We start from the raw sequence: 13,357 nt of genomic DNA on the forward strand, positions 1-13,357 counted from the left end.
CAAATGCTGAATTCTCCATCCAGGCTGCAGTACCTAATATACCACTGCCAAGAAGAAAGCATTTAATAAAATCCTTTAAGTTTTATCTAGAGTAGATGCAATATGGAGCAATTAGTCAGACAGCAAGCTCATGGTGCAGTGCAAACAAAGCTGGTATAGACAAATAGGCACAGCACAGTAATCCAACAAATATGTAATGAGCACACCTACTATGTGCCAGACACCAAGCTAGGTTCTGACATCACACCAAAGCTGCTCTTTAAAGCTTCCAAAGCAAATTCACATACACAGTCAAATCTGATTCTCACAAAACCAAGTGACGTAAGGGGTTATTATCCTATCTCCACTCTGCAGATGAGTAAACTGATGCTCACTGGGGTCAGAGGAATGATCCAAGTCGTAAGACTAAGGCTTAGTATATCCTCAGTCCATGACCATCTGTACTTTTCCACAATGGGCAAGAATCTCAAAAAATAGAAAACGGAGAGTCAGAGAACATCTTGAGATGGAAGTCTCCCAATGTGTGAATTTCACTAGTTTTTAATAGTTCTAGATGTCACCCAAGGGCGACTTGTCTTCATGCCCCTGAATACCTACGTAATTTTGCTTACTTGTGCCAAAAGCCTGATCCTCAACTCTGTACTTGCTCTACCTCAGATGTCTCTGCATTTTGCCTTCTATACTTTTTGCTGGGAAGGGTAATGTATTAGTAAGGACATGTTCAGTTTCAAGCAAGAGAAAACCCAGCTAACATAGACTTAAGCAATAAAGACATTTAATTATCTTATATAACAAAAGATGTGAATGCAGGCAATTCCAGAGATGGCATCTTAGCTCAAAATTGTCATGAAACAAACAAGACCTTCCTTTCTTTCCACTCTACCGTCCTTAGGCTTGTTGCCTCGTGGCTATAAAATGGCTGCTACAGCTCTAGTCTAGTGTTCTCAGAGGTCTGTGGCCAAAGGCATATCCCAGTCACATGACCACTCCAGCAGCAAGGGTAGCTAGGAAAGCAAGAATCCAGTATTTGTGACCTTCATAGTGGGTGTGTGGTGCTGTGCATAAGGAAAAAAGTCAAGAGGGTTATTGGATAACTAATCCACAGCTTCTACCATAGGTAACTTTCTGATTCCTGGTCAGGGTCAGAGCTGAAAACGAATTCCTCTTGAACAGAAATGTGGATTGGATTTCTTGACACTATATACCTGTTGCTCTACTCGTTTGCTATTGCTGCAAAATAAATAACCACAGACTTAGCAGCTTAAGACAATGCCCACTTACTTTCTCACAGTTCTATATAGGTCAGAAGTCCAGGAAGGCTTGAGTGGGTTCTCTGCTCATGGACTTACATGGCTAGAATCAAAGTGTTAGCAGGGCTAACCTCTCATCTAGAGACCTGGGAAGAATTCACTTCCACACCCAATCAGGTTGTGAGCAAAAATTCAGCTCCCTGCAATTGTAGGACTGAGGTCTCCATGGCCTTGCTGGCTGTCAACCAGGGACTAGTCTCAATGCCAAAGGCCACTCTCAGTCCTGGTACCTGGCACCCTCCATCTTCAAAGTCAGCAATGATGCACTGAATCCTTTTCGTACTTTGAATCTCTCTGACTTCCCCACTTCTGCCACTAGCCAAAGAGGGCCCATGTGATTAGATAACAATATAGATAATAAGCCTTTTGCCATACTCATGGATGTGACACCAGAGGGTAAAGATCATAAGACCATCTTAAAATTTTACCTACCATAGTTACCACTAAAAAATATGTAATTAGGACTTATTCCTGGAGTTCAGGATAGGGTCAAGTTTCCCTGAATCATGACAGGGACAGGTAGACTGCCAATCAAAAGTAGGACTCTGCAAGTGAAAAGTTAAAGGGGAGAATGGCTGTTGGGTGGGCAAAAAAGAGTGTCTGATTTAATTTTTTTCTGTGAAATTGAGTTATTAACCTATCAACATAAATTCACAGAGCTATAATATTGGAGAGGAGAGGTTTGTTTTTTATAAAGGGTTGCAGCCTGCAGGCTGGAAGTCCCACAGGCTTGGAAGCACAGCCTCCAGCAGAAACCAAAAGCAGGCACTTTGAGGGAGGAAAGAGTAGAACAGGAATTTGTGCTGAATGGGTTGGGTAAGTACACATATTCAACAGGTTATAGGAAGAGCTATGAATATTCCCGAAGGCAGGTACACATATGCCTAGTAAACAAACATGCATGTTACATGCGTCCCATGTTCACTTTGGGGTACAGACTTAACATTTAAATTCCTTGCATTTAGGTTCCTATAGGTCAAATGGTGAAGCAGAGGACAGGAAGGCACTCCGTGCAAGCCTCTGTAAACTGGCCAGAACCAGTCTATGGTCAGTGGACTCTTAACCAGGAGAAAGTTACTGAAATCAGTCTCTTATCCAATCAAAGTAGTAGTTATGGCTTGCAGAAAAGGGATAGGGAGATGGATGAGTTAGTGTCTGGTGATTGGTGAGCTGCAATTATTTCAATATTGCTTCTCCGGAGGCCAGTGCTTATTTAGCGGCTAGAGAAAAAGAAAAACCTTGCAGCTATTAGAACCTAGTTTATTCTTTAAGTGTTGGGATGTGTGACTTAACCCTACCCTGGCATGGCTTTGGGTCTTGTTTATAATTTAGTATCTTTTTACCACAAAGAGTCCATTCCGTCATTCTTATGATCTCTATTTTAACACCCCTAATTTAGTTAAACAGTAGAACATCATCTAGCTGGTGAAAATTATTTTTTGTAAGAACATAATGTATAAAAACCACTGATCAGGACAAGGATCCCTGCTTCATTTAACTTTCCCGTCCTCTCCCTCCACCCTCACTATCCCCATCCCATCTCCTCAGCCTGCACCACGCTCCCCCACGGACTATGAAGAATGCAGACTCACAGGGAGTTTCATAGTGTTTTCTTGCGAAAGTACTGAGTGTAGCCAGATTTCTCATGTGGATTTTTCACTGGTTTGTTTCTATTAGGCAAAACGGAAGGACAAGGATTGATGGAGAAGGGAGGCACATCTCATACAGCTTCCTCACAGCAGGTCCTAACACTGTCCATTGTGTTTAGAATGAGCCTTTATGTGGCTTTCCATGGGTTTCTGGTGAAAAATCACAACCCTCTCTGAGACGGAGATGCCCCATCACCTGCTCTTTCACTGCATTATTTTCTGTTTCACTGCCTCAAACCAGACTCAGACCTCCAATGCTCTTTATTTCAATTACTTTTACCTGTTTTATGACATCTATTTGGGTTTAACTTTTGGTTCCTCCACCAAAAAGTCTGAAACTCCAAGTCAGAATTCTCCAAGGAGCTTATATGTGTTTGCACAAACATGTGGAAATCCTTAGGAACTACCAATTATCAGCCACTCAGAACTCAGTGCCTTGGTATTTTTTGCTTTTGTGGAGGCTTGTGTTTACCTTTTATTCTAAGCACTTTCCAGCCCATCCTCTTGAAGCACCTGGCCTTACCAGGGGCCTTGCTCATTTGTTCTTGCTGCCTCCTTCATTCAGAAGACCCATCAATCAGTGTCTGAAACAAGAATCTTCTGTGTAGAATCAAAAGCCACCACATCACAGCTGAAGGCAACAGAATGCAGTGGGCATTGTTGTTTGTACACAGGCCTTCATCTCTTTCAGAAGTGTCTCTGTTTGAAATGAATGAGGCAGACAAGAGTGTGGCTTCAAAAGCAACTCTCCCCCTCTGGGCTTTGCTTATTGAAAGTCCTGTGAGCACTGTTACTAGAAAGTAAAGAGAATAAAAGGCAAACCTGAGGCAGGCTACAGGTTCCTATGCAAGGCAGTCACATCCAGCCTCAGCCAGGCAGTACCGCCAGTCGTTGGCCTTCACTTTGTCTATTTGAGTTTGCAAGGTTAACATGAAAGAGGCTGTTTATTTTCTCCCAACGATTATGCTTAAAAATTACATGAACTTTCCTCACCGAGACCCTTGCCCAGATGTATAACAGGCTTCTCTCTCTGCCAGTACCTCTTAAGGGTGTCATTGCTGATGGAACTAGAGCTACCTTCACTACTGTTGCCATGGTTACACTTTCTGTACCAGAAGATTGGCTGATCCTTGGCCCAGCTCTTCCACCTGGCTATCATCTCCTCTGCAGCAGGAGGCCTCCTTATTCCCTGATCTATTTTGTGTTTGGCTGGAAGATCGGCGAGCACATAGTTTTCCATGGTACTCATGACCCTTCTGTAGACTCTTAATGACCCTAATGTTGATTAGGACCCAAAGTCTTGCGCCAGTGGAAAAGTTAAAACAAAGTTAAAGACTCATATAGATGATGATCCCAATAATCATCTACATGGCTTGAGAATCATCACCTCCATCTTTTGTCTGCAGAGGGTTTGCAATGAGTGCTAGAGAGTTCAGAGCCAAATATCTGGCCCATCACTGGGAAGTATAAAAGACTGTACAACATATATTTGAAGTGTAATTTCATTTATCAATTCACTGTATTTTTCCCATCCTTTTTTCCTACTTAATTTTCCTCTTAATGTCTTGCATTGTTTTTACCTTTTAAAAGTGCTTTAAATTCTTTTGAAGCAAAATTAATATAAGGAAAACATAGGCATAATCATCAAAAATCCATTGGATTCTTGCTATTATGAGGGGAGGGGGAAAAGTACAAAGGTTTTTGTGTCCAAAAGGAGACAATTCACATAATGCAAAGTACCTAGAACATATTCTGTGTAAAATCAAATCGAATAATTTTATATATATTTTCTTTTGAAAAAAAATACACGATTAGATTCAAGAAAAATTGAATTTCTGGTACAAAGGAGGAATAAGGACATGGACTTCCTAATCCAAGAAGCTCCATGAATAACTAGGGGCCTGCTTTCTTTCACTCAAGAAAGCTGGGTAGTACTTTCAAAAACCTGAGATGGATGGGGCACAGTGGCTCATGCCTGTAATCTCAGCACTTTGGGAGGCTGAGGCGGGCATATCACTTGAGATCAGGAGTTCGAGACCAGCCTGGCAAACATGGTGAAACCCCATCTCTACCAAAAATACAGAAATTAGCCAGGCATCATGGTGCATGCCTGTAGTCCCAGCTACCTGGGAGCCTGAGGCAGGAGAACTGCTTGAACCTGGGAGATGGAGGCTGCAGTGAGCCAAGATCGCACCACTGCACACTAGCCTGGGAGACAGAGCAAGACTCTGTCTCAAAAAACAAAAACGAAAACACAACCTGAGATGGACCATGTGAGCAGGTGATACCATCAGGGAGTGCTCAGTGGGTTCTAAAAATCCCAGTGTCTGGCACACAGCAAAAGCTTCACAAATATACACCGAACAAACAGGGAAAATAAGTAAAAAACATAATGCCTGCACGCTAAATAAATTCACAGATAATCTTCAAATTAACCTGGGTAGAAATGATTTAGCAATACTGAGAAAAGTGGATGCTATCAAGGGTGTTAGTTATTTTAATCCTCTTGACAACACTTTTAGATGTTTTTATCTCCAGTTGTTTTTCAGATGAGATTGAGGAAGATTAAGTAATTTGTACAAGACCACATAATGAGCAAGTGAAAGACCCAGGACTTGAGCCCAAGGCTTTCTAATTGTAAAAGTAGAATCTATCCCCTCAGTCTACTCCATTGTTGCCCAAGCTAATGTTAAGAACACAAATCCGGCTGGGCACGATGGCTCATGCCTGTAATCTCAGCACTTTGGGAGGCCGAGGTGGGTGGATCACTTGAGATGAGGAGTTTGAGGCAAGCCTGGCCAACATTGTAGAACACCGTCTCTACTAAAAATGCAAAAACTAGCCTGGTGTGGTGGTGTGCGTCTGTAGTCCCAGCTAAGCAGGAGGCTGAGGCAGGAAAATCACTTGAACCAGGGAGGTGGAGGTTGCAGTAAGCCAAGATCGCGCCACTGCACTCTAGCCTGGATAACAGAGTGAGACTCTGTCTCAAAAAAACAAACAAACAAAAAAAGAGACCACAAATCTGAGGCCCCATCCCAGACCCACTGAAGCAGAATCTCCAGGGAGGGACTTGGAAACATTTGTGTAACAAGACACCAGATGATGATTATTATCAGAGAAGTTTAAAAAAAAAAAAAAAAGACACCTCTATTGCATCAGTTGGGAAATGGACCTACAGCGTCCTCTAAGGGATCAAATAGAAGCCATCAGAGATTTGAAGTTCATACAACTAAAAATAAATCAGGTCAGTCTGGAGCATATCAGATTATGATATTATAGACTATTCTTCAGTTTGGTAATATAGAATTGTCTGATTTAAGGTTTTCTGGATCTTAAAATACCAAGAACATTTGAAAAGTTAAAAATGGGTTCCAATTTAAACCTAAGACTTTTTTTTAGCTTTCCTCACTGCCTCTGATCCTGAGGAGCAGAAGTGAATGTGAATGCACTTTGAATTCCTAGCAGCTTTCACTGATGCAGAGGTTCCAGCTGTACAGGGGCTGGAGGACTGCTAAGGAGAACAACAAGCTGAGAATCAGTCCTCATCTCTGGTTGCCCCCCACCCCACCCTCATTGCCTTTCATTGGATGAGCAAGTCACACAATCCAGGAAGTGGAAAATCTATCATCGTTTGGTTGGTTTTTCTTACTTTCAGTTTTTCCACGCCTGATGAGAATTGCCAAGGCACAGCAAAGCCTGCAGCTTCCATACCCGTCATGAGAGCAAATAACTTATTTGTAAACCTTAGCACTTAATTAACTAAATGGAAAGCAAGGCAGTGAGTGATTCCTGACATGGCTGAATTTAAGTCAAGCTGTGAAGCTCCAGGTGCAGCCAGAAATGGAGATGGACAACTTGAACTGAACCCTGAGAGCTTCTAAAAAGGCTTTGGACCACTGCTTCTCAGCAGTTTTTCTTGTAAGTTATTCCCATTATCTCAAAGAAAAATTTAAAATACGGTTGGAGAAAAGTATAGAACTGATTATTCCCATTTTGAGCATAGATCATCGTTTAACAAACTTGCTTTCTAACTGCCAAGAAACTTGCTTTGGATGGTATTTCCAGACATAATGTCTACCATAGCAAATATTGACAATTGCATTTTACAAATAATCAGTTTAATATGCTTTAATATGCTTCTATTTCTGAGTGCTCTTGATCTCATTTAATCTTCGAAGCAACTCTATCATGTTGGTGTGCTTATTAACATGATTTTACAGATAAAGACGCCTGTAAGTAGCTTCCTCACAGGGTATTTAAGGAATTTGTAGAAAGTCCACAGCTAGTAGCTGGGAGCCCATCTCATATCAATACACTAGCTTCTCCCCAAAGAACTTTATATATTTAGGCCATTGATTTCTTTTTTTTTTTTTTTTTTTTTTTTTTTTTTTTTTTTTTTTGAGACGGAGTCTCACTCTGTCACCCAGGCTGGAGTGCAGTGGCAACATCTCGGCTCACTGCCAGCTCCGCCTCCTGGGTTCACGCCATTCTCCTGCCTCAGCCTCCCGAGTAGCTGGGACTACAGGCACCCGCCACCAGGCCCGGCTAATTTTTTGTATTTTTAGTAGAGACGGGGTTTCACCGTGTTAGCCAGGATGGTCTCGATCTCCTGACATTGTGATCCGCCCACCTGGGCCTCCCAAAGTGCTGGGATTACAGGCGTGAGCCACCGCGCCCGGCCTTAGGCCACTGATTTCTAAAAAGACAAATTCTCATATTAGATTAAAACATAAGACCCAACAATACGTATGTTGCTTAAAAATAGGAATCTGTTACCCAAAAAATGCAGAAATGCTAAAATAAAAAGGTTTAATGAGGAAATGCATACGACAAAAAGAAAACAGTTGGTAAAGTTGATAGCATATAAAAGAGATTTTGAAGCCAAAAACACAGGGAGAGGATACAAAGAAGCTCCTGATTATGATAAAAAATATAAAATCAACTGTGAAGACAGAGGTTACTGAAGTTAGAAATGCAAAGAGAAATAAAATAAAAAACAAGCAATTGTAATGGGAGGGTTTAATTCATTTCAAGGCTAAGAAAAAAATAGACAATAGTAAAAAATAAAGACAAATTTAAATAGACAAAAATTTAGAAGACAATGAAGACGTGACAAAAATAGACAATAGAGGTTATGTTATACAATTGATAAGTTAGAACCAATAGACATATATTGAACTCAATACCAACACAGATTACACTTTTTTTTCCATATGTGGGCATTGGTACATATATATTAACTCTCAAATAAGGCCCCAAAAATTGAATCAAGAGGAAAAAATATACATATTTTCTCACCACATGCAATAAAGCTAAATGTGAATAAGTAAAAGCAACGAAACGAGCCTTGGGCAAAAGAATAATCTAACCAAGAGACTTTGCAGCAAAGAGTTCAGGGTTTAGATTATAAACTCCATTCATTACTGCAGTGTGACCTGGGCAGTTTACTGAACCTCTCTGAACCTTGGATTCCTCATCTAAAAATGAGGCTCTACCTTGCAAAGTTGTTATGAAGATTACCTATGAAGTATGTCAAATAAACTAAGACTTAAAAGAGAGTTAAAACCATAAGCCGTACAATATGACTCCATTTTTAATGTACTCATATTTAACTAGAAAAAGTATCTAGAATTTTTGTTGATTGAAAGCAAAAGTCTATAAAATATTCATCTAAATACTAACAGTGGTTATCTCTGTGCACTGATATTTCTGCCAATTTTTGTTATATTGCTTTATCTTTTCTACTATGAATATATAGTGTGTGAATAATAAAAAATAGTAAATTTGAAAATAAACATGAACTTCTGAAAAACGGAGTACAAGAAGAAAATAAATATTTACCCTTGGGTGGCCTACAGATGGTGGTTGCTGTAGGCATACAGCCATCTCAGTTTCTTGTCTGTCATTGTAAATTCTAAAATACCCTCAATTTCTGTCTTTCTACATATATACATGTATACGCACACACATATATAAAACACACATATATTTTATATTTATATGTTTTATGTATACGTTTTTAATATATGTTTTATATATATTAAAAACACAGTATTGGGATAACTGACAATTTGAATGTGGATGGTGGGGTTAATCACATGGTATCATGAAATTTCCTGATTTTACTATTAAATTTCTTGAATTTTATAAAAGAAAATATTTGTGTCCAGAAATATATATTGAAGTATTTAGATATATATGTATGTATGCAGCTTACTCTCAAATTGTTCAGAAAAACATTCACATATCCATAAAGACAGAGTGAATGATAACTAGGGAAAAATACAAACCAACAGTGCACCTAGGTAAAGGGTGTATAGGAGTTCATACTAGTCTTTTAACATTTCTATAAGTTTAAAATTATATTAAAATATTAATAAAAAATTACAGCAGCAACAAATTAATGGGTATCAATGTCTAACAACCACAAAAACTTTCCTAAACTACAAGTTCAAGTAGAACAGGGGTCTCCAACCCCCAGTACCAGTGTGTGGCCTGTTAGGAACCTGGCCACACAGCAGGAGGTGAGCAGCAGAGCTTTATCTGTATTTACAGTCGCTACGCATCAGTCACATTCACACCTAAACTCCGCCTCCTGTCAGATCAGCAGTGGCATTAGATTCTCATAGGACCACAAACCCTATTGTGAACTGTGCCTGTGAGGAATCTAGATTGCATGGTCCTTATGAGAATCTAATGCCTGATGATCTGTCACTGTCTCCCATCACCCCCAAATAGGACCATCTAGTTTCAGGCAAACAATCTCAGGGCTCCCACTTATTCTACATTACGGTGAGTAGATTATAGTTATATAATTATTTCATTATATATTAACAATGTAATAATAATGGAAATAAAGTGCACAATAAATGCAATATGCTCAAATCATTCTGAAACCATCACGCATCCACCCCCATTCATGGAAAAACTGTCTCCCACAAAACTGGTCCCTGGTGCCAAAAATGCTAGGGACCACTGAAGTGACAATTAAAAACATTATAACAACTTTTGAGATCTTTATAAAATTGAAAACACCCCATATCAAAAGGGAGGGGGCTTTGTATAAATCAGAGCCCAGAAGTTAAGGCGTAAATCTATGTGCTTTTATTTTAGAAATATGAAATAAACATTTGACTTAAAATCTTATGAAGACAGTCAATATAAAGGAAAATAGATAATAATAAAGAATAAGGACAGAAATAAACTAGAAAAGAGGAAATCAGTGGAAATAATACATAAATTTAGATGCTCATTCTGTGAGAAGATTATAAGATAGATCAATCCCTTGGAAATATAATAAATAAAAGAAAAGGTATAAATCAACAAAATTAAAAACAAGGCTAGTGATTTAACAACTGATACAAAAGATTTTAAAATATAAATGATTGCAATGCAAAATTTATGATAATCAACTTGAAATGCTTAGCCAAATGGACAACACAAAATATTAACTGGCAAGAGAAAATGTAGATAACATGAAAATAATGATGAAGGCAAAGGAAACTGAAAAGCTGTTATTTAAAAAAATCTCATCTACCACAAGAAATATTATGACCTCAACAAATTTACTGAACAATATTACTACATACTCAAGAAACAGATTTTTCTGTATTATGTAATCAGTTCCAAATCACAGAAAAACAAGATCTGATACCCAATTCATTCTAAGAGATGAGTATTATCCCCATCCACAAACCTGTGAGAAATACCACACAGGCGCACACACACATAAACACACGGTCTTAGGATGGCAAATGTGCACAAGGGCCAATTCCTATAAAACTGGCTCGAAATGATTAGAACCAGGCTCAAGGACATTAGCAGATTTTCCCAAAACAGCTGTTGAATAAGTGAATATATGAATACACAAATGAAGAAAATAATGCAGGCAATTAACAACATCTACTAAAGACCTAAAAGGCAGGAATGGCTTGTGCATACTGTCTACTAAATTTTATTGATCAATAAATTTTATCTATCCATGGGTTACTCAAGGAGCATAGGCAGAAAAATCATTTTTAACTGAGCTTATAAAATGCAGCTATAAATTAAAACAATAGCATATAGTCACTAATTAAGGTAAATTCTACTGATGCCAGAAGATTATAACAAATCACAGAATATCTTTTGTAAAAGAATTACTATTTGGACTGGACCCAGTGGCTCACGCCTGTAATCCCAGCACTTTGGGAGGGATCACAAGGTCAGGAGTTCAAGACCAGCCTGATCAACATGGTGAAACCCCGTCTCTACTAAAAAATACAAAAAAAAAAAAAAATGGCTGGGTTTGGTGGTGCATGCCTGTAATCCCAGCTGCTCACAAGGCTGAGGCAGGAGAATCACATGAACCCGGGAGGTGGAGGTTGCAGTGAGCAGAGATCACGCCATTGCACTCCAGCATGGGCAACAGAGCGAGACTCCATCTCAAAAAAAAAAAAAAAAAAAAAGGAAAATTGAAGAAATGAAGACATTAAGGATATTCCTGAAGGGAAAGACTGTGTAAATCTCATTAAACAAAAATGTAAACTCTGTGAAACAAGACATTACAGGTGATATGAAAGAGAAAATGCAAACTGGGAGGATATCTGCAATGAACTAATGGAAATAAGGACAAAAGATATGAATAAGCTATTCTCAGCAACAGAAATTTGAATGAACAATCACACACATAAGAAAATGTTCAACCTCACCAGTAATCAAAAAATTTAAAATTAAAACAATGAGATACCATTTTACATCCATCCAACTGGTGAAAATTAAATAATCTGACACTCCTCAAGTGTTGGTGATGAGGTGGAAAAACTGAAGGAACACTCACATTTTGCCAACGATACGTTCACAGAAGTAATTTATTTGAAGAATAAATTGTCAACATCTTACTAACTCTGATGGGACATATATCTTACAATCCAGCAATTTCACTTCTAGGAATAAACTCTAGAAGCTTTCACTTGTGGATGATGCAATGTCTACTGCAATATTGTAATAGGAAAATGAAAAAACTAAATAACACAAGTATCCATCAACCCAATGAACAAATTCTGATACTTTCTTAAAATGGGACCATTTGTAGGTGTTTTATCAACAGAGATAAATCTCGAAAATACATTGCTGAGTGACAAAACAAGTTGCAGATAGATGTGTAGAGTATAAAAGTTTGAAAACATACAAAATAATGGTAGAGTCATCCCTCTATATCCATGGGATTCCACATCCATAGATTCAATCAACCAAGGATGCAAAATATTTGGGGGGAAAATTATACAAAATTCCAAAAGGCAAAACTTGAATTTGCCACATCCTGAGTACCATGTCAAAACCAGGCAGATGAAGGGATGTATAGGCATTGTATTAAGTATTATAAGTAATCTAGAGGTGATTTACAGCATGTGACAGAATGTGCTTAGGTTATATGCAAACACTATACCATTTTGTATCAGGGACTTGAGCATCAGTGGGTGGTCCTGGAACCAATCCCGCACAGATACTGAGGAACTACTGTATATTTTTCGTAGCTACATACATATGCTGCAAACATATACACACAGAGATGAGAATGAAAGACACCAAACTCAGGGTGGCGTTGCCTCTGAGACAGGAAAAATAAGATCAGGCTTCAGAAGAGATACACAGTTATACAGGTACAGCACTCTACTTTTTAGCAAAAATAGGAAGCAAGTACAGCAAAATATTAGGATTTGATGGAGCTGGGAAGTAGGTGGTATTCAAAACTATGCATTATACGCATGCGTGTGTTTGAAATCATTATAATTTCTTAAGTGAGCACCTCAGTTTTTAAAACATATAAAAACATATAAAGTATGTAAAATATATAAATATCATGAACAGATAATTCAAAAAGAAAGAAAAAAGGCAATAAAAATGGAAGTGGTGGTAAATTCAACTTCAACCCCCTGGTTTTAAAGAAAAATTTAAAAATGCACATACCATTTTGGCTTATCAATTTAGCATAAAATTACAAAAATGTTAATAGCTAATGTTAACAAGGGTGGAGGATAGGACAGAAGAGGAGTACACTCACTGCTAATGAGTACTTAAAATGACAGAAATTTACTTAACGTAGCAGTGTATATGTAAAGGCAAAATATATAGGTAGATATAGATACCTAGATATAAAACCTTTGCCTTAGCAATTCTACTTTAAGAAATTTATACAAAGGAAAATGTGGTACATATATGATCTGTAGTATTATTTTTAAGGAATACTATGCAGCCATAAAAAAGAACAAAATCACATCCTTTGCAGCAACATGGCTACAGCTGAAGGTCATTATCCTAAGCAAATTAACACAAAAGCAGATAAACACTGCATGTTCTCACTTATAAGTGGGAGCTAAACATTGAGTACATGTGGACATAAAGATGGAAATAATAGAC

The 13,357-nt window shown here is 38.3% G+C and overlaps 1 protein-coding gene across 1 annotated transcript in view; it reads left to right on the forward strand.

The window, feature by feature from the left end:
• Positions 1-6,157: 6,157 nt before the first annotated feature.
• The window catches only part of LIPC (lipase C, hepatic type), a 160,132-nt gene continuing 152,932 nt past the window's right edge, over positions 6,158-13,357 (forward strand). Inside the window, exon 1 of the mRNA XM_019011048.4 lies at positions 6,158-6,877. The gene's annotated coding sequence lies outside the window, so the exon portion shown is untranslated. The remainder of the gene's footprint in view (positions 6,878-13,357) is intronic.

Source organism: Gorilla gorilla, chromosome 16 (assembly GCF_029281585.2).
Source record: "Gorilla gorilla gorilla isolate KB3781 chromosome 16, NHGRI_mGorGor1-v2.1_pri, whole genome shotgun sequence".
In the NCBI taxonomy this organism is placed as follows: domain Eukaryota; kingdom Metazoa; phylum Chordata; class Mammalia; order Primates; family Hominidae; genus Gorilla; species Gorilla gorilla.